The 23594-nt window shown below is 44.1% G+C and overlaps 1 protein-coding gene and 1 long non-coding RNA gene across 3 annotated transcripts in view; one reads left to right on the top strand and one right to left on the bottom strand.

Moving 5' to 3' along the window:
* LOC122198849 (myosin VIIA and Rab interacting protein) overlaps nt 1–23594 on the top strand; it is a 370836-nt gene that overhangs the window by 324167 nt on the left and 23075 nt on the right. The gene's annotated exons all lie outside the window — the stretch shown is intronic.
* LOC122198852 lies at nt 1411–18428 on the bottom strand. Its single transcript, XR_006193187.1, has 3 exons — nt 18345–18428; nt 16071–16174; nt 1411–1797 (listed from the first exon to the last, which is right to left on the bottom strand). It is a non-coding gene; the product is annotated as an uncharacterized LOC122198852 (long non-coding RNA).

Raw genomic sequence — 23594 nt, 5'->3', positions numbered from 1 at the left:
ACAACCTCCAGGAAAATAAACTTCACTGCTGTGAGATAACATCCGTCTGCTGGGACTGAAGGAACAGCTCTGCACCTGGTTGCAGTCAGCACCTGGTACGTCAAGCCTAGGTCTGTAACCACCTTTGGGGCTTTGTCATGCGACGTAGAATGTAAGTGGAAAGGCAGGGCATCAGAACACTCCAGGTTCCCATCTTTAGGATCAGAATAACTGGGACTATCTCTGGGACACCTGGGTGACTCAGTAGGTTAAGCATCCGACTCTTGATTTCAGCTCAGGTCATAATCTCGTTCCTAAGTTCTATCCCCGCATCGGGCTCTGTGCTGACATTGCACAGCCCGCTTGAGATTCTCTCTCTCCTTCTGTCTCTGCCCCTTCTCTGCCTGCACTGTCTGTCTCAAAATAAATAAACCTAAAAAAAGAGAGAGAGAATAACCGTGACCTTGGCACAGCATGGTTTGGGAGTGGAACTCACTAAAGTGACTATTTCGGAAGCTGCCGGTGCTCCCCGAATCTTCTTACTGTGGCAGTGCCCCCTGGCCCAAAGTCCAACTGCCTGCGGACACCTGACGTGGCAGGAGCCCCTCTTCCTGCACAGAAGGCAGGCTGGGAGCGAGAAGAAAGTAAATGCTCTCCAGCTATTTGGCCCCCACTGGCATGATGATTCTGGGGCAGAGCTACACTGACTCCCCGAGCCTCCCCGGCACGCTGAGCTCTGGGCACCCACGCTGATGAGCCGTCCCCATTGACTCCCTTCCCATCCCTGCCCCACTTCCCCCTCCTCCACCACTACTTCCCCAGGATCACCTCCCGAATGAACTAAATCCCTATCTCAGATCGGCTTCTGGGTGAAACCAGACTAGGCCAGTAACCAAACAGGAGAAATGTAGGGTCCCCGATTGGCGAGTACTCCAGGGTTGTGACCGTACGTCGGTGTTCACACGTAGGCAGTGAGGAAATCCAGATGCCCGATTGGCTGCTAATGGCCTCTGCCTTACTAAGAGGAGCCTTGCCTCACACAGAGAGAGCTTTGCTCAGGCCCTACTGTCCCCAGCCTCCACCACTGGCCCTGCTCCCCAGGAGCCAAAGCAGAGGAATGTGCCTGTTCCCGTAGACACATGACATCAGTGGCTGTTTAGTGTCCTTAGTATGATGACCCATGTGGGAACTGGGACTTCAGAATCTTATCCAACAGCAGAAGAACCATTTCAGAAACATTCTTTATCTTTCTTTTTTTAAATGTTTGTTTATTTTTGAGAGAGAGAGAAAGGGGAGAGGGCAGAGAGAGGGAGACACAGAATCCGAAGCAGGCTCCAGGCTCTGGGCTGTCAGCACAGAGCCCAACACAGGGCTCAGACTCACGAACCATGAGATCATGACCTGAGCCGAAGTTGGATGCTTAACTGACTGGGCCACCTAGGTGCCCCTGAAACATGCTTTACCTTGATGGGAGTCAGCCCTTTGCTGTAGGCAAACTTGTCATATAGGTGACACTTGGGGGATAGTCAGCACCATCTGCATTTTAACCAACTGTAGAACAAGTCTGTGGAGCTTGGGGCAAGCCCAGAAACCTCTTGGGAACCGGATTCCCAAAGAGTCGTTCTTTCCTTAAGTCATCATATTCCGTCAAACCTCAGTGGTCAGTCCTACAAACCCTGTGATCCTTCGAGCCCAGGAGTGAGCACTTACTTCTCCTCTACCACTGGGCAGGTGGTCATGCCGATGGTTCTGGCAGAAAAGTCATGGACAAAGCGGTTCTTACAACTGTCTGCTTCTAGGTATGCAAGCGCAGCATTCCTGAAAGAAGGAGCGAAAGAATGGCTAAGAACTCCTGGCCTGAGTTTGGAGACTACTTTCAGGGGCTGGATCTCCTGTAAGCCCCCTAATCTTTCCAGGCTTGGAGCAGTGGTCCCCAATGTCCCTTCAGGCTCCAAAGTCCCATGGTTCTAGATATGTAACAGATTAGATGGATTTTTGTTTCCTGACATAAGTATCATTTATGACACTGTTTATATGACAAAAGATGTCCATGGAATGTTGAGTGTCTGTTGAAGGCCCAGATTAGTAAATTCTTACATTATAAGCAAATGTTTGTATATCCAGGCTCCTAAAAGCATTTTATTTAAAGTGGCTTTGTTTATTATTATTATAAGTGGCTGGATCATTGTGCTTTGCTTTCCAATGGAGTCACAGACTTGCACATATCACCCATATTTATAGTTTCTTGAAACAATTTTCATTAAAGTATTAAGACTTCCCTGAACTATTAAATGACTTTCTCCCCAAACAAGAGACAAATTTGTGTATCTCCTGGCTGTTCCCCATTTACTAACCTCAAGGGACAGAAAAACACAATCCTGGTCAATGATCAAGGAGACCGATCTACTAACTGTTCCAGAAAACCTAGAGCCTAGGGTTTCTAAAGTTTAATGTGCTTGTGAAAAACTTTTCGTTGATATCAGTGTTGACATAAAGGCAAGTTTGTCCACATGTGTCATACCCCATAAAATAACTCGCCATTCACATAAGGATCCAATGTCTTTCATCCAAGGTCATATTCTATTTGAGAAGAATGTCTTCATCTTCAGTTGGTGCCAGAGAGAATATAGTGTTAGATACTGACTTGTATCTTACAAGTGACTCATCTCAGTAGGCCTGTGCCTGTTGAAAAATTAGAGCCTCTTTTCTAACTTTCCATTTAACCGTTGGGGTGGCGGGGAGAAGCTTTAGCCATCCTCTGAGAACTACAGCTCTTATCCACGGTGCTTGAACAGGTGAGGAGGCTCCATACCACTCAGGATGTCATTGGTGTCACTGATTCCCACAACCATATCCTGTGTGTATATGGGGAGGGGCCTGGCTGCCTGCCTGGGAAGAGTTCCAGGTTCTCTCCTGGATCACTGGGGTTGCAGCAGAACACCATCTTCCCTTGGCAGAAGATGAACTGACTAGAGAAAGATTGTCCAGAACTCCAGTGCAAAGATTCCTTAACGTCTCTGTGAAATGCAGGTATTATCTGAAAGGCCAGGAAAAACTGAGGTTGCCTCAGCGACAGCAATAGAATGGGACATAGGACAGATGTGGTTGGAAGAAAGAAAGGCAGAGTTGCCCTAGAAGGCTGCAAATAGGAAAGCACTGGTTCAGAGTTCTTGGCCCACAAAAGCTCAAAAGTAGGATCCCCTGGGGAAATGGGACCACAGGAGGTAAGAAGGGAGAGAGACCGAAGAACATACTGTGTGCAGGCAGCTCCCCAGAATAAGTAGGAGTGTGCTCGTGGAAAACACTTCTGGGTGGAGAGAATATAAGACCAAAAGAAAGAAATATATACCAGTCTGACCTACAAACACACATACCAAAATCCTAAATAATTAGCAAACTAAATGTTGTAATATTCGAATTGCATGCCCACACAACTAACACATTTATTCTGAGGATGAAAAACTGGAGGCAATAGCAGGACACCCCACTGTTTTAATAAATTGCTTAGTAAATACTGTGTTTTTAAAAACACACGATAATCCCAACTGATGCCAAAATGGCCCTTGGAAATATTCAACACGTATTCCATTAAAAGAAAAAAAAACTCCCAATGAAATAGATAATTCTAATGAAGGATATTCATCTCAAAGCACCTAGGGAGTTTTTCCTGAATGAGAACTCATTGTAAATATCAAAAATGTCTTGAATATTATAATATTTCATTATTGATCAAATCCATATATGATGAGTCATGAAGGCAAATTATTTTGCATAAATGCTTATCTTGTTAATCAAAAGAGCATGTACATGCATTTGAAAAATAAGTATGTGTGGCTTTAAGATTTATGTAAAATTATAGGTGAATAATTTGATATTTGTAATGATTTTTTAAATATTGAGTATTTTAAGAGAAGTAAGTGAGCAAAACGGACCAGACAGAAGAAATTGGCAAAGTGGTCAAAGAACTATCATCAAAAAGAAGATAGTCCCCATGATCTTGCCAATAAAATCCATTAATCGTTCATGGTACCAATTACTCCCATATGATTTAGCATTAAAAAATTAAAGGTATACAAGTCCACTTTATTTATTTAAAAACTTTGAGTCCAACCCAAAAATCACGTACCACCAAAAATTTGCGTACTATCTCACTGGTTGATAAATATTCAAAAATTCTTAATATGTTAACAAAATGTTTCCAGCTGCATATTAAAATAATAATTTACAGTGGCCAAGTAGGATTTTGTCTAGGAATGTAATCACATCAATTTTAGGAAACCTGTTAATACTTTTCATTATATTCACAGATCAAAGGGGGAAAACATAATTATTTTGATAAATTCCTAGATTGGTGTTTAACATGTAGTAGGAAATTCATGAACACTCATAAGTATTGAGTGAAAAATAGTTGATAAATTGGAAGATAAAAACTCAACAGTAATGACCCTTTTGAGTCTTGCTGGTCTCTTTAGGAATTTGATGAAAACTATATGCTGCTCTCCATAAACCTGTAAAGAATGAAAAGGATTTGGATAGGGTCCCAGGATGAGTCTCACTCACTTATGCATCAAGTAACAGGAATACAGAGCCCAGGCCCAGCTGTGGACCTGATGTGTCCCATCAGCCAGCTGCAGCCCATCTCAGCCATGGTCTAGAAGCCCCTGGAGAACACTGACCTAGACAATTGCACATATGCGGTTGGGAATGTGGAAGGTCCAGGAGTCCATCAGAGAAGTTCCAACATCCTGTTGGAGCAAATCCAATCCGAGCCCGGACACGTTGGAGATGGTAAAAGTAACAGTTTGACTTTACCTGCCTCACCTCTCCCCCAGGGTGGCGCATGGCCCATGATGTCTCCCATGGGGGAAAGTAAGAGCATGTGAGTGAGCACCCCGCCTCCTCAGCTGTGCAGGACACTACCAAAGAGGTCAGTTTCTCGCTTGCCCCATCCAGAATCCTGAGTCATAAGCTACATGAGTAGGGGCTGGCGAGAAGCTACAGGAACAGCAGCCAGGGCTCAGAATGTATCAGATGGACTCAGATCCTGTTAACTGCATCATGGACTCCTTCTAGAGTCCTGCCTACCACTAGGACACCTCATCCACAGGCTCCCCAACAAGGATACCCCCAGTGGCTGCAGTGAGAGGAAGCTTTGCCAGATGGCTAGTGAGCATGCACACAAAGCAGGACTGAACCAGTGAGCACAGGAGAGGCCACAGACTTGATAACAGCACTGCCCTTTGGAAAGCAAAAAGCAGGCTGTCAGCACTCAGCCTGGTGCACTGCAGAATTGACAGAAGGCATACAAGTTCAAGAATTCTGCCTCAGGAGGGAGGAAGAAGTGTAGAGCATGAGTATCCATAGAAGGTCTGAGAAAGCCTCAGAATTCCTAGTAAAGCTGCTGGAAGGTATTTCTCTCCTGAAGTCAGCCAGTAAAGATTGGAGGAGGTGACTGCTACTTCAAATGCAAAGACAGCAACACGACTTAAAGGAACATGGAAAATCAAGGAAACGTGATGCCACCAGAGGATCAAAATAATCTTTCAGTAACTGACCCCAAAGAAATGGATATCTGTGATTTACCTGATAAAGAATTCAAAACAGCATTTTATTTATTTATTTAGAGGAAGAGAAAGCACATGCAGGTGGGGAGCAGAAGGAGAGAGAGAATCCCAAGCAGGCTGTATGCTCAGCACAGAGCCCGATTCAGGGCTCAATCCCATGACCCTGGGATCATGCCTTGAGCAAAAATCAAGAGTCAGACGCTCAACTGACTAAACCACCCAGGCACCCCAAAACAGCTTTTAAAGGAAGCTCAGTGAGCTATGAGAAAATACAGAAAGTTAATTCAACAAAAGTAGGAAAACAGTGCATAAAACAAAATGAGAAGTTTAACAAAGAGGCAGAAATCATAAGAAAGAACCAAACAGAAATTCTGGAGCTGAAGAACACAGTGAATGAAATGAAAGCTGCAGTAGAGAATATCAAGGGCAGAATGGATTAAGCAGAAGAAAGAGTATGTGAAGTAGAAGACAGGACCTTGGAAAGTATCCAGCCAGAGAACAACAAAGGAAAAAGAATGAAAAAGAGTGAAGAGAGCCTATGAACTATGGGATACTATCAAGAGAAGCAATCTGTGAATTACTAGAGACCAAGAAGGAGAAGAGAGGGGGAAGGGGCAAAAAGCTTATTTAAAAAAATAATGGTTGAGAACTTCCCAAATCTGAAGAGAGATTTGACCATCCAAGTTCATGAAGCTCATAAGTCCCCAAAAAGGTCAAAAATATTTTCTCTGAGGCACATAATAATAAAACTAACAAAACTAAAGGACCAAAAGAGAATCCCAAAAACAGCAGGAGAAAAGAAACTTATCACTTATAAGGGAATCTTCATAAGGCTATCAGCAGATTTCTCAGCAGAAACCTTACAGGCCAAGATGGAGTAGAATGAGGTACTCAAAATGCTGAAAGAAAAAGAAAAGAAAAGAAAAAAGAGAAGAGAAAAGAAAAAGGGCACCTGGGTGGCTTAGTCTGTTAAATATCGAACTCTTGATTTTGGCTCAGGTCATGATCTCAGAGTGGTGAGATCAAGCCCCACATTGGGCTCCATGCTGGTCATGAAGCCTACTTAGGAGTCTCTCTCTCCCTCCCCCACTGCCCATTCCCCTCCTAAAAAGTGCTGGAAAAAAAACCCTGCCAACCAAGAATACTTTAACTGGCAAAGCTTTCCTTCAGAAATGAAGTAGAGATAAAGACATTCATTCCCAAACAAAAGCTGAGAGAGTTCAGCAACACTAGACCTGCCTTACAAGAAGTGCTGAAAGTTCTTCAAGCTGAAATGAAAATTCACTAATTAATAATATGAATGAATGAAAATATACAACACACGGAGAAAGGTAAATATATAGTCAAATTCAGAATACTCTGATACTGTAATATGGTAGTGTGTTAACCACTTAATGCTAGTAAAAAGACTAAGGACAAAAATATTAAAATTAACTTATAGCTACAATGATTTGCTAATGAATACACAATATAAAAAGAGGTAAATTGTGACATCAGAAACATAAAGGGGGAGAATAGAGGGTAGTTTTGTATGCCATTGAAGTTAAGTTGTTATCAGCATAAAGTAGACTGCTATATCTAGAAAATGTTTTGTGTAAGCCTTACGATATAAAGCAAAATCTATAGTAGAGACACAAGATAAAGAGATGGGAGTCAAGGCATACCATGACAGAACATCATCGATTCCCAAAGGAAAACAGCAAGAGAGGAAGAAAGGAACAAGAGAACAACAAAACAGCTTAGAAACCAGTTAATAAGATACATTCATTAGTCCTTACCTGTGAATGGTTACTCTACCTGTAAGTAGATTAAATTCACCAATCGAGACACAACTACACACTGCCTACAAAGGACTCACTTCAGCTTTAAGAACACACATAGGCTTGAAGTAAAGGGATGGAAAAAGATGTTCCATGAAAATGGAAACCAAAAGAGAATAGAGGTAGCTGTAATTATATCAGACAAAATAGACTTTAACTCAAATGCTATAATAAGAGGCAATGTCATTCTAGAATGATAAAGGATTCAATTCATTAAGAGCATATAAATTCATAAATATATATGCACCCAGTATTGGAGCATTTAAATATATTAAGCAAATACAAACAGGTCTGATGAGAGAAATAAATAACAATACAAGAAGAGTAGGGGAGAGACAGAAAATCAATAAGGAAAGGTTGGATTTGAACTATACTTTAGACCAAATGGACATTTGCACCATTCCATCCAATAGCAGCAGAACACACATTTTTTTCAAGCTTACATGGGGCATTCTTCAGGACAGAACATATTTTAGGTCACAAAACAAGTCTTAACAAATTTAAAAAGGTTGATATCATGCTAACTTTCTTTTACAGCCACAGTAGTATAAAACTAAAAATCAATAAGAGGAGGAAAACAGGAAAATTCACAAATATGTGGAAATTACACAACGCACTCCAAAAAATCAGTGGGTCAAAAAAGAAATCAAAAGGGAAATAAAAAAAAGCCACTTCAAACAAATGAAAATGGAAACTAAATATATCAAAACTTATGGAATTTGGCAAAAACAATTCGAAGAGGGAAGTTTATAGTGTTAAATGCCTGTGTTAAAAAAGAAAGATCTCAATAATAAACAACCTAACTTTATACTTCAAGGAACTAGAAAAAGAAGAACAAACTAAGACCAAAGATAGCAGAAGATAAGGAAATAACAAAGAACAGAGCAGAAATAAATGAAATAGAGTCCAGAAGGCAATAGAAAAGATCAGTGAGGGGTAGCTGGGTGGTGCAGTTTGTTGAGCGTCCAACTCTTGAATTCAGCTCAGGTCATAAGCTCATGGTTCATGGGACTGAGGCCTGCATCAAGGTTCATATTGACAGCCCAGAGCCTGCTTGGGATTCTCTTTCTTCTGTCTCTCTCTGCTCTTAACCCAACTCGTGTGTGCTCTTTCTCTCTCTCTTTCAAAAAATAAACATTAAAAAAAAAGAAAAGAAAAGATCAATGAAATTAGAGCTTGTTTTGTGGGTAAAATCAAAATAGACAAACCTTTAGCTAGACTAAGAAAAGGGAGAAAAGACTCAAGTAAAATCATAAATGAAAGAGGAGACATAACAACCTATATCACAGAAATACAAAATACCATGACAGAATATTATGAACAATTATATGCCAACAAATTGGATAACCTAGAAAAAAAAGAATGAATTCCCAGGAATACAGAACCTACCAAAACTGAATCATGAAGAAAAATCATGAGTCATCATAGGAAATCTAAATAGCCAATAATGAGTACTGAATCAGTAATCAAAAGCCTCCTAACACAGAAGAGCCCAGGACCAGATGGCACAGTGGTTCATTCTACCAAACACTTAAAGAAGAATTAATGCCAATCCTTCTTAAACTCTTGCAAAAACTTAAGAAGAGGGAGTACTCCCAAAGTGATTTTATGAGGTCAGCATTACCCTTTTACCATAGGCAGATAAGGACACTATAAACTACAGGCCAATACCCCTGATGAATATAGATGCAAATATTCTCAACAAAATATTAGCAAACTGAATTCAACAACACATTAAAGAATCCTACACCATGATCAAGTGAGATTTATCCCTGGGATGCAAAGGTGGTTCAACATATGCAAACCATTAAATATAATATACTACATTAATATAATGAAGGATAAAAACCTTGATCCTCTCAGTAGATACAGAAAAAGCATTTGACCAAATTCATCACCCTTTCATGATAAAAACCCTCAACAAATTGTGTATAGAAGGAACATATCTCAACATACCTCAGAGATGACAAGCCACAGCTGACATCATACTCAGTGGTGAAAAACTGGAAGCTTTTCCTCTTTTACAAAGGGGCCCACTCTTACCACTCCTTTTCTATATATTACATGAAGTCTTATCCAGAATGATCAGGTAGGAAAAAGAAATAAAATGCATTCAATTTGGAAAGGAAGAAGTAATATTGTCATTGTTTTCAAGTGATATGAGCTTATATAGAGAAAACCCTAAACACTCCACCAAAAAACTGTTAGCACTAACAAAAGAATTCTGTAGATTTGTGGGATACAAAATCAACATACAGAAGTCAGTTGTGTTTTTAAAAACTAACAAAGAAACATCTGTAAAAGAAATAAAATCATCTCATTCATATTAGCATCAAAAACAATAAAGTGGTTAGGAAGAAATTTAACCAACTAAGTGAAGGATCTGTACTCTGAAAATTATGACTTTGATGAAAGAAATTGAAGATGACGCAAACAAATGGAAAAATACCCCGTGTTCATGGATCAGAAGAATTAATAGTTAAAATGTTCATACAATGCAAATCCATTTATAGAAGCGATGCAGTCCCCATCAAAATTTTATCAAAATTCCAATAACGTTTTTCACAGAAATGGAACAAACAATCCTAAAATTTCTGTGAAACCACAAAAGACCCCAAATAGCCAAAGCAGTCTTGAGACAGAAGAACAAAGCTGTAGGCATTGCACTTCTTGATTTCAAACTATGCTTCAAAGCCAGAGATGTGAAAATAGTATGGTACCAGCATAAGCAGAAACATACAGATCAATGACACAGAATCACGAGCCCAGAAATAAACCCTCAAATACTCAGCTAGGAGTACAGAATGGTAAAAGGATAGACTCCAATAAACAATATGGGGAAACTGGATAACCTCATGCAGAAGAATGAAAATGATCCCCTGTCTTATACTACTCACAAAAATTAACTTGAAATGAATCAAAGACTGAAACTCTAAAACACCTCAAGAAACAGGGAAAAATTTCCTTGACATTAGCATGGCAATGATATGAAAATACACCACCAAAAGCACAAGCGACAAAATAATAAGGAACTACATCAAACTAAAAAGTTCTTGCGTAACAAAAGAAACAGTCAGCAAAAGGAAAAGGCAACCTACAGAATGAGAGAAAATATTTGTAAACTGTCTATGTGATAAGGGTTAATATCCAAAATATATAAGGAACTCATACAATTCAATAGCAAAAAAAAAAAAAAATCAAAACAACCTAATTTAAAAGTGGGCAGAGGAATTCAGTAGATATTTTTCCAAAGAAGACATACAAATGACCAAGAGCTAGGTGCATAAAAAGAACCCTTAACATCACCAGTCATCAGGGGCATCCAAATCAATACCACGTTGATATATCACCTCACACCTGTGAGAATGGCTGTCATCAAAAAGATAGGAGAAAACAAGTGTTTGTGAGGATGTGGAGAAAAGGGAACCCTTGCGTATACAGTTGATGGGAATGTAAATTCGTGCAGCCATTGTGGGAAACAGTATAGAGGTTCAACTACCATATGGTCCAGTCATCCAACTTCTGAGCATTTATCAGAAGGAAATGAAATTGGGATCTGGAAAAGATATCAGCCCTCCCGTGTTTATGGCAGCATTATCCAGTAGTCAAGATATGGGAACAATCTAAGTATCCATCTACAGATGAATGGATAGAGAAAATGTGGCACATAGGTACAATGGAGTATTATTCAGCCATGAGGAATAAGGAAATCTTGCAATTTGTGACAAACTTGAGAGTGTTATGCTAAGTGACATAAGTCAGAGAAAAATAAATACTGTATGATCTTACATGTGAAATCTAAAAAAGCTGAACTCATAGAAACCAAGAGTAGAATGGTGGTTGCCAGGGTCTGTGGGATGGATGGAATGGGGAAATGTTGGTCAAAGAGTACAAACTTCCAGTTATAAGATGAATAAGTCCTGAGACTCAGTTGCTAAGAGTAAACCTTAAATGTTCTCACTATACACCAAAAAAAAAAAAAAAAAAAAAAAAAGGATTATATGAGATGATTGAGGTAGTCACTAACCCTATTATGGTAATTCATTCAAAATATAAAAGTGTATCAAATCCTGTTATACACCTTAAATTTACACAATGTTCTGTCTCAATTATATCTCAATAATTCTGGAGGGAAAAGACATGTTGATTTTTCACAAACCATAAAATTAAAGGACAAATAACTGGAAAGACATATTGCTTAAAAATATAATGGGCAAATAATTAATAGCCTCAGAATGCTAATGGATAAAAGGGCAATGCATGTAAGCAGGCAATTCACCAAAAAGAGGAAGGAAGGAAGGAAGGAAGGAAGGAAGGAAGGAAGGAAGGAAGGAAGCAGAAAGAACGTGAATGACCAATAAGCATGTGAAAAAAATATCTCACTTCATCTGTATTTCAACTGTATTCTATAAAAGGGCAATGCATGTAAGCAGGCAATTCACCAAAAAGAGGAAGGAAGGAAGGAAGGAAGGAAGGAAGGAAGGAAGGAAGGAAGGAAGGAAGGAGAAAGAACGTGAATGACCAATAAGCATGTGAAAAAAATATCTCACTTCATCTGTATTTCAACTGTATTCCATAAAAGGGCAATGCATGTAAGCAGGCAATTCACCAAAAAGAGGAAGGAAGGAAGGAAGGAAGGAAGGAAGGAAGGAAGGAAGGAAAGGAAGGAAAGGAAGGAAGGAAGGAAGGAAGGAAGGAAGGAAAGGAAGGAAGGAAGGAAGGAAGGAAGGAAGGAAGGAAGGAAGGAAGGAAGGAAGGAAAGGAAGGAAGGAAGGAAGGAAGGAAGGAAGGAAGGAAGGAGGGGAAGGAAGGAAGGAAGGAAGGAAGGAAGGAAGGAAGGAAGGAAGGAAGGAGAAAGAACGTGAATAAGCATGTGAAAAAAATATCTCACTTCATCTGTATTTCAACTGTATTCAATACAACACCTAGCCCAGAACTTAGCGTATGGTTTGCGCATTCGTCTTTCCCGTTCAACAAGTGCACAGTGAGGCTCTGGGAAGGCAGCCATGAACAGGGCAAAGCTCATCATTCGTTTAGACAAGCAACAGAAATGCAAATTGAAATAACGAAATGTCACTTTGCCTAACAAATTGGACAATTAAAAAGAACGATAACCAAAGTCGGTAAGAGCTCAGGGAAACAGGCAGTCTAAGAGACACAAAATAGTAGGGGCACATGTTAGCACAGTGGTGACTGGGTAACTCTGAGCAAAGGGGGCATAGCATTCGATCCAGCAATTGTACTTTCCATGCTTTATCCTACGGAAAAACTGAACAAGCAGCCAAGGGTATATCAGTGCAGTTCACCAAGCATCGCATTATTCTTGTAGGGAAACAATGACCTTACTGTCCAACAATGAGGGATTCGGGGGAATGGAGGGGGATGCGGTCCAGAAAACAGATGGGGCACCAGCCCTGGAATAGCCGACAGATTTGGTCCAGACACAAGGAAGTGCATAAATTTGATGTCAGGAAGTTGGAGAAGCCTTATGTTCTGGGTTTTTCTCCCACTCTCTGAACTGGAAGGCAAGTCTGTCTTCTGAAGGTGAGGGGGTATTGGAATTGAAGCTTCAAGGTTTGAAACAGCTCTAGCATAGAAAGGGAAAGGAAACTGTGGGCAAATAGAAAGGGTCCCCACACGGCAAGGAGGGCCTGGGTGAGATCAGTGACCGCAAACATTTACCTAAGACATAAAGAGCAAGTAACCTTGAGCACAAATAAACGCAAAACGAAAATCCATTCTATTCGAAGAAAAGGTCTGTTAGTAGCAGGTGTATTCATAAATCCACATCATTCAGCATAATTACATAGGACAACTCAAGTGTCAATTCTAGGATTTACATTACGACTCTTCATATCAAGCGTTTCTAATTGAACCATTAATTTGCAGTGAAATTTGTAGATGAATCTCAACCCAAGTTTGGGAGTTGGGGAGAGCAAATAAAATGGAAACAAATTATATATATATATATATATATATATATATATATATATATATATATATAACAATTATATATATAACATATATAATATATAACATATATAAATATAACACATATATAATATATAACAATTTTATATGTGTGTGTGTGTGTATATATATATATATATATATATATATATATATATATAACTTAAAACTTAAGAAAACTGAAGTTCTCCAGGAAACCTAGCAGTCTGATGGAAGAAAAGATAATGTAAAAGAGAATTCTTCCAAAATTAGGGTAGAAGTTTGATGTTGGTCAAATCAACATCTGAACCAGATGTTTTTTAAGTTTTCAAATGGATTCAAAAATCATCGGATAGGGAAGAAAGCCAAGAATAGTTGAGAAATATTTAGAAAAACCAATGAAGATGACCCCTGTATTAAGATATTACAGTATGCTTTAAAGGCACAGTAATTAGGGGTGACTCAGTCGGTTAAGCATCCAACTCTTGATCTCAGCTCAGTTCGTGATCTCAGCATCATGAGTTCAAGCCCTGCATTGGGCTCTGTGCTGGGTTTGAAGCCTACTTCAAAAAAAAAAATTAAAAGGGCACCCGAGTGGCTCAGTCAGTTAAGCATCCAACTCTTGGTTTCATCTCAGGTTATGATCTCACAGTTCATGGGTTCGAGCCCCACATCAGGCTCTGTGCTGATGGCACAGAGCCTGCTTGGGATTCTCTCTCTCCCTCTCTTTCTGCCCCTCCCCTGCTTGTGCTCTCTCTCTCTCTCAAAAAAAATACATAAACTTAAAAAAAAAAATAAAGTCCTAGTAATTAAATTTGTGAGATAATGATACAAGATACAATGAAATAGTCCAGAAGTACAGTCTAGAATATATTAAAATTTAACTCACGATTTATCTCATGATTCCCACCACCTGTCACCCCTGTTTGGAAAAAGAACACTTTCTAATAAATGGTGTTGGGACAAACATTCACTAGTTATTTGGAAGAGGGGAAGATGTAGCGAGAGAAGAACGTCCTTAATTTTCCCTCCAATGAAGGAATGAATGGATCTTCCTGGTCTGCAGGCCCAACAGTACTTACAGGAGACAACAAAGAAAGATTAAAGATCTGAAGTCTGAATCCCTGTTCGTTCGCCATTTATCCAACAAATAATGGTTGAACTATTCCAAGAGCTGCAATACAGCAGGGATAAGAGAGAAAAGTCCCCTGCCTCGTGGAATTTACCTCCTACTGGAGGAGACAGCTGAGAAAGATGTAAACAGGTTGAGGGCAAGGTGTCAAATAGAGAGAAGAGCTCAAAAGAAGGTTAAGCAGGGCAGTGATGGAGGGAGTTGGGAGGAGGGGGAGTCCTGGAAGGTCTTTTCAGACACCATTCCGGCCAAGTGTCCCCTGGATTGAGATCTGAAGGGCAAGACAGAAGAAGGCAGGCAAAGATCGAAAGGAAGCACTTCCCAGGCAGAGGAACACAAGCAAAGCCATACTTTGGAAATGACCTGGACAACTTTAAGGAACAGATTAAAGAGCCAGGGTGGCCCGAGCACCGTGGCAAAGGGGAGGGCAGTGAGGGAAGGTGACGGAGGGCCAGCCGGGGAACTTCTGCTTTGACATAGGGAGCACCTGGGAAGGTGTCAGCAGAAGTGACAAGGAGGACCCTACATTTACCAAGATCACCCAGGCTGCCATGTGCCGCTTCCGTCCCCAGTGAACGTGGAAGGTGGTTTCACGTCCCACTAAGCTTCTGTAGATATGAGCATGTTCCTGGGCAGCATCCTGGCTACCGCCAGCAGTGGAGAAATGTTTCCAATCAGGATCAGGAACTAATTTTTTTTAAGTTTTTATGTATTTATTTTGAGAAAGAGGGAACAAGCTAGGGAGGGGAAGAGAGAGAGGGAGAGAGAGAGAATCCCAAGCCATTTCTGCACCGTCAGCACAGAGCCTGGTATGGGGCTTGAACCCACAAACCGTGAGATCACGGCCTGAGCCTACACTAAGAGTCAGCCACTTAACTGACTGAGCCACCCAGGTGCCCAGGAACTATTTTTTTTTCTTTTTTTTTTTTTTTAATGTTTATGTATTTGAGAGAGAGAGAGAGAGCATGAGCAGGGGAGGGGGCAAGAAAATGCCCTCAGGAAAACATGCAGACCAGTGAGTTTAATTCTGGAACAAAACTACAGATAGCACATTTTCAAAAACTCATTTCTGTAATCACCATTAAAAAAGGAAACCTTGGGGCACCTGGGTGTCTCCCGTGAGTTAAGCATCTGACTCTTGGTTTTGGCTTAGCTCAGGATCTCAAGGTTGTGAGATCGAGCTCTGTATCAGGCTCTCTCTCCCCCTCTCATTCACAGGCTCACTCACTCTCTCTTTCTCAAAAAAAAAAAAAAAAAAAAAAAAAAAAGGAAAATATTTATTTCTTTCATAAATGGCCTTGGCCATGAAAACCAAGATGATTTAAGAACCTAAACATTCCTAAGAGGTCAGTTCTCTAATCTCTGTTACGGTTCATAGCTTCGTTTTATTACACATGCTAATGTATTAGGTTTGTGCTCCAATTTCTTTCTACAATTCTGTGTCACCCACTTTCATCAAGTCCCTCCAGGGACATGAGTCTGTTCATGGAGAACATATTTTGACGGGTTGTAGAGGCATCGCCAGAGCGCCTTCTGTTTTATGAGAGCTGAAACGTATTTGCATTTAGTTTTTCTAGCAGATTTCTGTCAACTATTTAAGAGGACATATGGAGTTTCTTTTCTTACCTTTGAACAGGGAAAAAAAAATACATGAAATCGGGGCTTTTGGACAAATTTCTTTGCTTCCTCTGGTTGTCTGATGGAAGCGTTTTGTAAAGCGAAGAAAGCACCTGTAATATGGGACAGAAAAGTAATGAGGAGACCGTCAAGTCTGGACCACACTTAGAGCAGATTTCCTTATAGACCGAATTCCTTCCCACTGAGTGTTCTTGGTGCCCCAGTCCTAGTGGGTTCAGTAAGGCTCAGAACTAGACCTTGTCACCAGGGAGATCTCAAGCTCTATTGTGTGGCTTGGTGGTTGGTGTGGCCAAATTCTTACGGATGTCAACCAGTCAAGGGTGTAGAACATTCCAAAGGCTCTCACATGCCCTTCTCTCGCTGATCTGTTATTCCCTGACCTGATTATTCAATTCAGTTCAGTTCCACCATCACTTCCTACAGACCGTTGGGTCCCAGGAATTATGCGCACGGAGGAGGTGCTATGACAGGTGGGAAGGAGCATGGGCTTGGGAGACCAGTCTCTGGGTTCAAGTCCCAGCTCTGCGTCTGCTTCACTGAGCCATAGTTTCTTCATCTCTAAAGATGGGATTAAAACATCAACCGTGTCCAGTTGTTGTGAGGGCTAAATGCAGTAACGAGAAGCCTGGAGTCACAATGGCACCGGATGGACCCACATTAGCTCTGAGTTGGCCGCCTTCTTTCTTCTTCTGTTCCCTCCTAGAGGGGTCTCGGGAGCAGCATTCGGCAGGGGCCCATATGTGTTTGATGCACCGTGAGCTCCTGAAGGGCTTTTCTGTGCTGCATGACAGCCCCCCCTTTGTGTTCAAACCGGTCCCTAGAAGGGCCCTGTTAAAAAGTTCTTTCCTCCGATATCTGGGATGTCTGCTGTCCTGTGAGCCCCTTGAGGAACACTCACGTATCACAGGGCTGAAAGGAGACCTGGAGGGCTCCACACTCCCACCATCTTCCCTTTTTTGCCAAAGCCAGCTCTGGAGGTTGTGTCCCCCCAGTCTGCTCAGGACACTTGACATCGAAAATGATAGATTCAAAATAAAGACTAAATAGACGACCTGGAGGTTTTCCATCCCGGCCGTTGGTAATCACAGCCTCTCGGGTTGTCAGAAAGGAGCTTTGGGGCACCTGGTTGGCTCAGCCGGTTAAGCGACGGCCTCTTGATTTCAACTCAGGTCATGATCTCACAGTTGGTGAGATTGAGCATCGGGCTCCACGCTGACAGCTCGGAGCCTGCTTGGGACTCCCTCTCCCCCTCTCTTTCTCTGCTTCTCTGTCTCTCTCTCTCTCCCTCCCTCAAAATAAGTAAACTTAAAAAAGAAGGAGTTTTGAAATATCACATTGTCTCTTATTCCGAGAGCCCAGTGAACCGTTCTTTCTCTGCCGGCATCTAAATCTCCTTACTGGTGCGTCAGTTTGCACCCGGTCCCTCCACTGGGATTACAGCCTGTCCCGCCGTGTCCCTCCCCACCCTGCAGCCACAGCATGCTCTGAGCTCTCTTTCCAGAAAACTGCTCACCACCTACTCCCACGCAGCTGCCCCACCCCGGGGCCCCGGTGACCTTGGATTCCAGCTGCAGTCATAGTTTCCGACGCTTTTCTCTGCCACGGGTCCTCCCCAGCCCTAAATCTGTGCCTCCTCTGCCGGTCAGAACCGCCTTCCTGAAGCCTAAGCCTCTTGTGCGGCGTGGGAGGAACCTGGCTTTGAAATCGGGCGGGTCTGGGTGCAAAGCCGACTCCTGACGAGCAAACCCCCCTCTAAGGCCCATCTCCTCATCTGTGAGATGTGATCAGAATACCTGCCTCCGAGGGCGCTCAGGAAAGTTCGGGGAGTCAAGGCCAGGCCAGTGCTTGTCCCAGAGCTTGGCATGCAGTCAGTGCTCAGGAAATGCCAGCTCTTGAGAACAGCAGCAGCGAGGACCCGCGGTGGCGCCTGATGGCCGGGAGCACAAAACTCAAACTCCTGAGCTTGGCGTTCGGGGCACTGCCCTGCCCCCGCCTCCCTCCTGTTTGTCATCTGCACGCCCCAGGCTGTGCCCTCCAGCCTCGGAGGCCGGTGCCCTTCCAGCTGAGGCCGGAAGCCCAACTTCGCGGTTTCTTTACCTCTTTCTTGTGCCTCCAGACCAACCCCAAAGTCACATACCGGCGTGGCCTCTGCAGGTCTGCAGCCTGTGGCTCACGGGCAGGGTAGGGCCTCCCCTCTGCTACCTGCTGTTGGTCTTCGTGTCCTTCTCCCCTCTCTGAGGACAGGGACCACGGCTTACTCACCTCTGCATCCCCTGCAGGGCTCCACGCCAGGGCCCTGGCACAGAGGAGACTCTTCCCGAAGGCTTTGCATTAAGTTAGTGCCGGTGAGAAACAGCAGACAATGTTTGAGGACCTGATTCGTTCAGTTTCCCAGCTAAGCAATGACATACCTTGCTTTTATTGCATCAGCAGTACGTATGGTTCAGTCTGCTTGCAGTCAGAGGGAGATACAGGGTCGGGAACATGTGTGAGTGCCCAGGGCGGGGGGGTGGGGGGCTGTCCGAATGTCCATGTCAGGTCACCTACTGTCGTTGCTTAGGATAGACCTTCTATATTGTGATATTATGTTCTCTTTTTTTAAATTTTTTAATGTTTATTCATTTTTGAGAGAGAGAGAGACAGAGCGTGAGTGGGGGAGGGTCAGAGAGAGAGGGAGACACAGAATCCAAAACAGGCTCCAGGCTCTGAACGGTCAGCACAGAGCCCGACGCGGGGCTCAAACTCACAGACCGTGAGATCCTGACCTGAGCCGAAGTCGGCCGCTCAACCGACGGAGCCACCCAGGCGCCCCAAGTTATCTCTTCTTTATGAAATTGTGGTGATGTTGGTAGGCAATACTAGATTACAGTGTTGTTGTTTTGTGTGTTTTTTTTAAGATATTCTTAGTTGACGAGGAAAAAAACCTGGGAAACGGAGAGCAGCAAAGTTTAACTTTTTTCAGGAAAGAACAATAAAAAACATTTTTCAAAATGCCTCGTAGGCAGGGAAAGATGCTTTGAGAGCGTGGTACATAATGGAAGGCACGTAAGTCAGGCAGTAACAGGCCCATCTAGAGCCAGTGGGGCAGTTTGGCGAGGGGAGGAGGGACGGCTCACAGCTCTGGCCCCAGACACTTTGTGGACACGACATATGCTGTCTGATTTAATCTCAGAAGCCCCTTGAGCTGGGTGCTATTATCTCCATTTTGGGATGGAGGCTCAGAGAGGTTAAGTTATTTGCCCAAAGTGTCACAGACAGTGTAACCTGAATTTCCCAAGCCTCGTGGTCTGGTGTGTGCAATGGGGAGGTCACATTAGCATCAATCCTCAATAGGAAGCCGCAGGACCACAGCACCTACACCCACCGTCTCCCTCCGTCATCTGGGGGAAGCTCGGAAAGGTTCTCCCAAGTGTGAGTGGACAGCCCCCTCTCACGGGCCTGCCTGGAGCCTCACTAATATCTAGGGAGGACAGCAGTGCCCCCAGAGGACAGGTCTCACCAGGCCTCTGCTGCCCACATGCCTTCTCACAGAGGGGCTCCAGGCCAGCCAGATCCAGGCCAACTTACGACTTCCTTGCGCCCTTCCCTTTGCCCTCATGGGCCCTTTGCTCTAGAAAACACACTTGCGAATCAAATCTTACAGCTGTGTTGGTATATAGATTAATATATTAATATTATGTATCAAAACATGCTCCCGGGCCTAAGAGTTCTCTTTTATCTTCTGATTTTAAAGCATTTGTATAGGCTTCTAAAAGAACGATGAGCTGTAGGCTCGACACCTGCTGAGCCCAGTGGGCAAGGAGGCCCTTTGCAAGACCCTGGCCACTGACCATCCCTGTCTCATGGAGTGACCCACGGACCTCAAAGCGTACCGCCTGCCTCCATATCTCACAAACACCCTGGTGTCGCTGTCCTTTCGGCTTCTACCAATTTAGCTTTTCTGCTCCTATGACGGGACTCAGAGCAGTTCCCAAACTAGAAAAATTCCTCCTCTGCCCCAGATACCTGTACATATAACTTAATCCTCAAAGCTTCCCCCCGCCCCCGACCTTGTATTCGATGAGATCATCGTAAGACTCATATCAAATCAAATAAATAGACACCCCAGGCCTCTGTCACACCCCAGTTCATCACACGCAGCCAGCCATGGGGTCTGTTCTGGCCCAGCCGAGGCAGGCAGACACGTGCATGCACATGGGTAGAACCGGGGCCAGAATCAGCCGTCTGGCATCCACAGTGTTCCCTCTGGATTAAGCCAGGCATTTCACGCACCCCCGCTCTTTGCGTGTTGGCAAGCTTGGGGTATTCTGGTAAGGAACATTCCTGTCTGTTCCAGCTTGAAATGAGTCTGCATTTCTTTGTCCAGCATGGAGCTTTGAAATGAATGATGACGCCGGAAAAAAAAAAAAAAAAATCTCAGGAGAGTTTGCAAGGGTTGCTAATAAGCAAGAATAGCTAATGGTTAGGATGGAAACCGTCTTTTCCGTAGAACTCCACAGGCTCAGAATCTCCTCCTGGCAACACCCTGCAGTCTGCATGCCTTTGGAAAGCAGTTTCTAAGGAAGAGTAAATGGAGGAGGAATTTGTTCCAGAACATGTTTTATCTGAATAGGGAGTGTGTGGGGACAGGAGGGAGAAATCACTGAGGCCCTAGTGAGAGAAGAAGGATGCTGGGGTTTACGACTTGGGTCCTGACCTGCTCTTCTGCCATTGAAATGGCCCCCGTGGCAGGACCCCCTCCTTTGAGCGGTACGTAACCTTCTGAAAGGTCTGCATCGGTCCTATTGTAGGTTACAGGCGGGCAGGAAACAGGAGTCTTTGTTGAGGTTGCTTGTTCTGCTGCTGCTGTGAGCGATCGAGGGCACCGGAGAGCTTCGCATCACCCTCTCTGTACCCCGAGTGTAGACTTTGTTTCGGCCCCAGAGGTAGCAAAGTCGGCATGATGTATGCGATGTTCCATATGAAGTCCCCATGAAGTTATGCAAAGTCATGCTGGCCCACACAAGCATTTTTTTTTTTTTAATGTTTATTTATTTATTTTTGAGAAAGAGAGAGGAGAGAGAGAATGAGCAGGGGAGGGCCAGAGAGAGACACAGAATCCAAAGCAGGCTCCAGGCTCTGAGCTGTCCGCACGGAGCCCGACGCGGGGCTTGAACCCATGAGCCGTGAGATCATGACCTGAGCCGAAGTCGGACACTTAACCGACCGAGTCATCCGGGGGCCCCCCCACACAAGCATTTTAAATGGGAATCGCACGGGTATCTGGTGCCTGATACAATTTGCCATTTAACTTGTATCTCTTTGACAGCTGGGAGGTTGAATTTGTTACTGCGTGGCCGTTTTCATTCTGTCATCTGTGGGGCCTCGGCCCCAAGTGTCAGTGAGGCCACCTTCCCGTTTGGTAGTTGTCCCTGCTCTGTGGGCTAATGGCCACACTTTCACCTCTCCCTATTTGATCCCATGAAACCGTCACACTGGACCCATCTTATAATTGCTATCTGGAGTACCATCGGCTACCGCAGTAGCTCGCTTTGGGCTCTGCAATTGTGTTCTGTTGGTGCCATTCAGCTCGGCTCTCTGGGACTATGAGCAATAAAGCAGAGGGTCCTTTACCTCTTCACTTCTCCCACACACGGGGCTCCCTGCCAGCACCCCGGTCCACACCAGCTTTTCATCTGAACAAGATCCCGTCCAGTGCTAAATCTAGCTTTATTTAACGTAACTGTACGAGGTGCTTTCTACTTTTAACTCTGGACCGGGCAGGGAGCGGGACATTTACATAACAAGTCCGTGTCAGCCCTGCACCAAATCTTCTGGTCTCCTTAATTGGACCAGCGAGTAAACCAAGGAACAGGGAGGCTTGGAGCCCCGCTCCTGCCATGTGGCTAATTAAATCCCAGGTATCTTAACTTCCAGCCCACGCAATGTTCGCACCCACCCCCACGTCCAAGCAAAAAGCCCCGTCAGCCCTTTGTAGTGGACAAGTAGACCTGATTCCCTGCCGGAGTTGATGGCTTCCAGTTTGCACTTGCCCACGGAGAGCTCACCACCAGACAGAGGGCAGTGGTCCCGCCGACTGGCTCACCAACCAGAGAGATCTTGTCCAGTTTTCATATTCTTTCTTTCTTTCTTTCTTTCTTTCTTTCTTTCTTTCTTTCTTTCTTTCTTTTTGGCCACTTCCCCCAGCTGGCGGCTAGTTCGCTTCTGAACTTTCCCGGGGCTTCCCCCAGACCACACATCTTCCCATTAAAGCTGTGGTTGCTGTCCTCGGACCGGCCACCGGGGACCCCACGCTCTGACTCAGCGGCACATGCAGACGGCCTTCAGGGGACAGGAAAGTATGTCTGCACGTCCAGTGGTGGGGGTAGGACTAGAGGCATGCCTTGAGGGCAGGGACTTCATCCACTGTCCACTGCTTCATCCCACCACAGACCACCCCCAATGAAATATGTAGGGTGAGCCGTGTGGGGACTGCAGAGACCTGGGAAGTGCATGTCTCAAGGAAGGCATTCTCGTCAAAAGAAAAACCAAAAGCATGCCTCTGGGCAATGTTTGGCTTCCAGCGTGCAACCCCTGTGGCTGAATAAACAACACTATTTATGGATGGAATGGAACAGTGACCGCCAAGCAACATGGATGCCCAGCTTTGACGCGATATGTTCAGTCGGAGTCAGGATGCAGATAACCCTTCCTGGCGAAGCACCTCTTAAACCCTTCCCATCAATAACCCTGGCCCTTGAATGACCCTGCGCCCACTGGGGACGTGTGTCCATCTTCACACTTTTCCCTCCTACTGTGCTGTGGTCCTTTTTTTCTTCTTCTGAGTCTCCTAGTCATACGTTTTTCTTTTCAAAAAACTGTACAAGGACACCTCTTCTACCAAAGAGGGGGCAGAGTTTCTAAACACGAACTCACATGCTAAGAGCAGGGCAACGCATCTGCTTTCGTACCTACAACGTTGCCTCTTCTGAAACGGACGCGAGCCGACAGTGGTGTAGCCGTGTCGTGCCAAAGTCATGCCGAGCCCCGTTCATCCTCGCCTGGTGCCACGGCAAGTCCCAGCGTCCTGGAAAGTGGCGGGGTAGCCCCTGCAAGTCCCTCCTCGGATAAAGAGTTGGCACTGGCTGCTCCCTCGGACACTGGCCCTATTCTACTGGGTCTGTGTACTGTCCCTTCCATTCCCTTCTCCTGACACCGCAGACCAAATTGTTTGGGTTTATGGCAAATCCCTTAAACCGAAAGGAGTGTGGCCGTTGGGTCAGGCAAGCAGCTGTTGTGGAGTGGACGGGCTCGATGGGGGGCCCTCTTATCACAGGCGCCCTAACCCTACAAAAATTTGACAGATAGGAGACCATGTGCATGGAAGCCCAGAGCCAGTTTCTAGACTGTGGACTCACTCACTGATTTGTCACTTAAACACTTTGATTCCCTAGTGAATTGGGAAGGGTGTCAAAACATCCTCTGGGGCGCCCGGGTGGCTCAGTCGGTTAAGCATTCAACTTCAGCTCAGGT

The sequence above is a fragment of the Panthera leo genome, chromosome C2 (genome assembly GCF_018350215.1).
Source record: "Panthera leo isolate Ple1 chromosome C2, P.leo_Ple1_pat1.1, whole genome shotgun sequence".
NCBI lineage: Eukaryota > Metazoa > Chordata > Mammalia > Carnivora > Felidae > Panthera > Panthera leo.
This window is presented reverse-complemented; position numbering and strand designations above follow the sequence as displayed.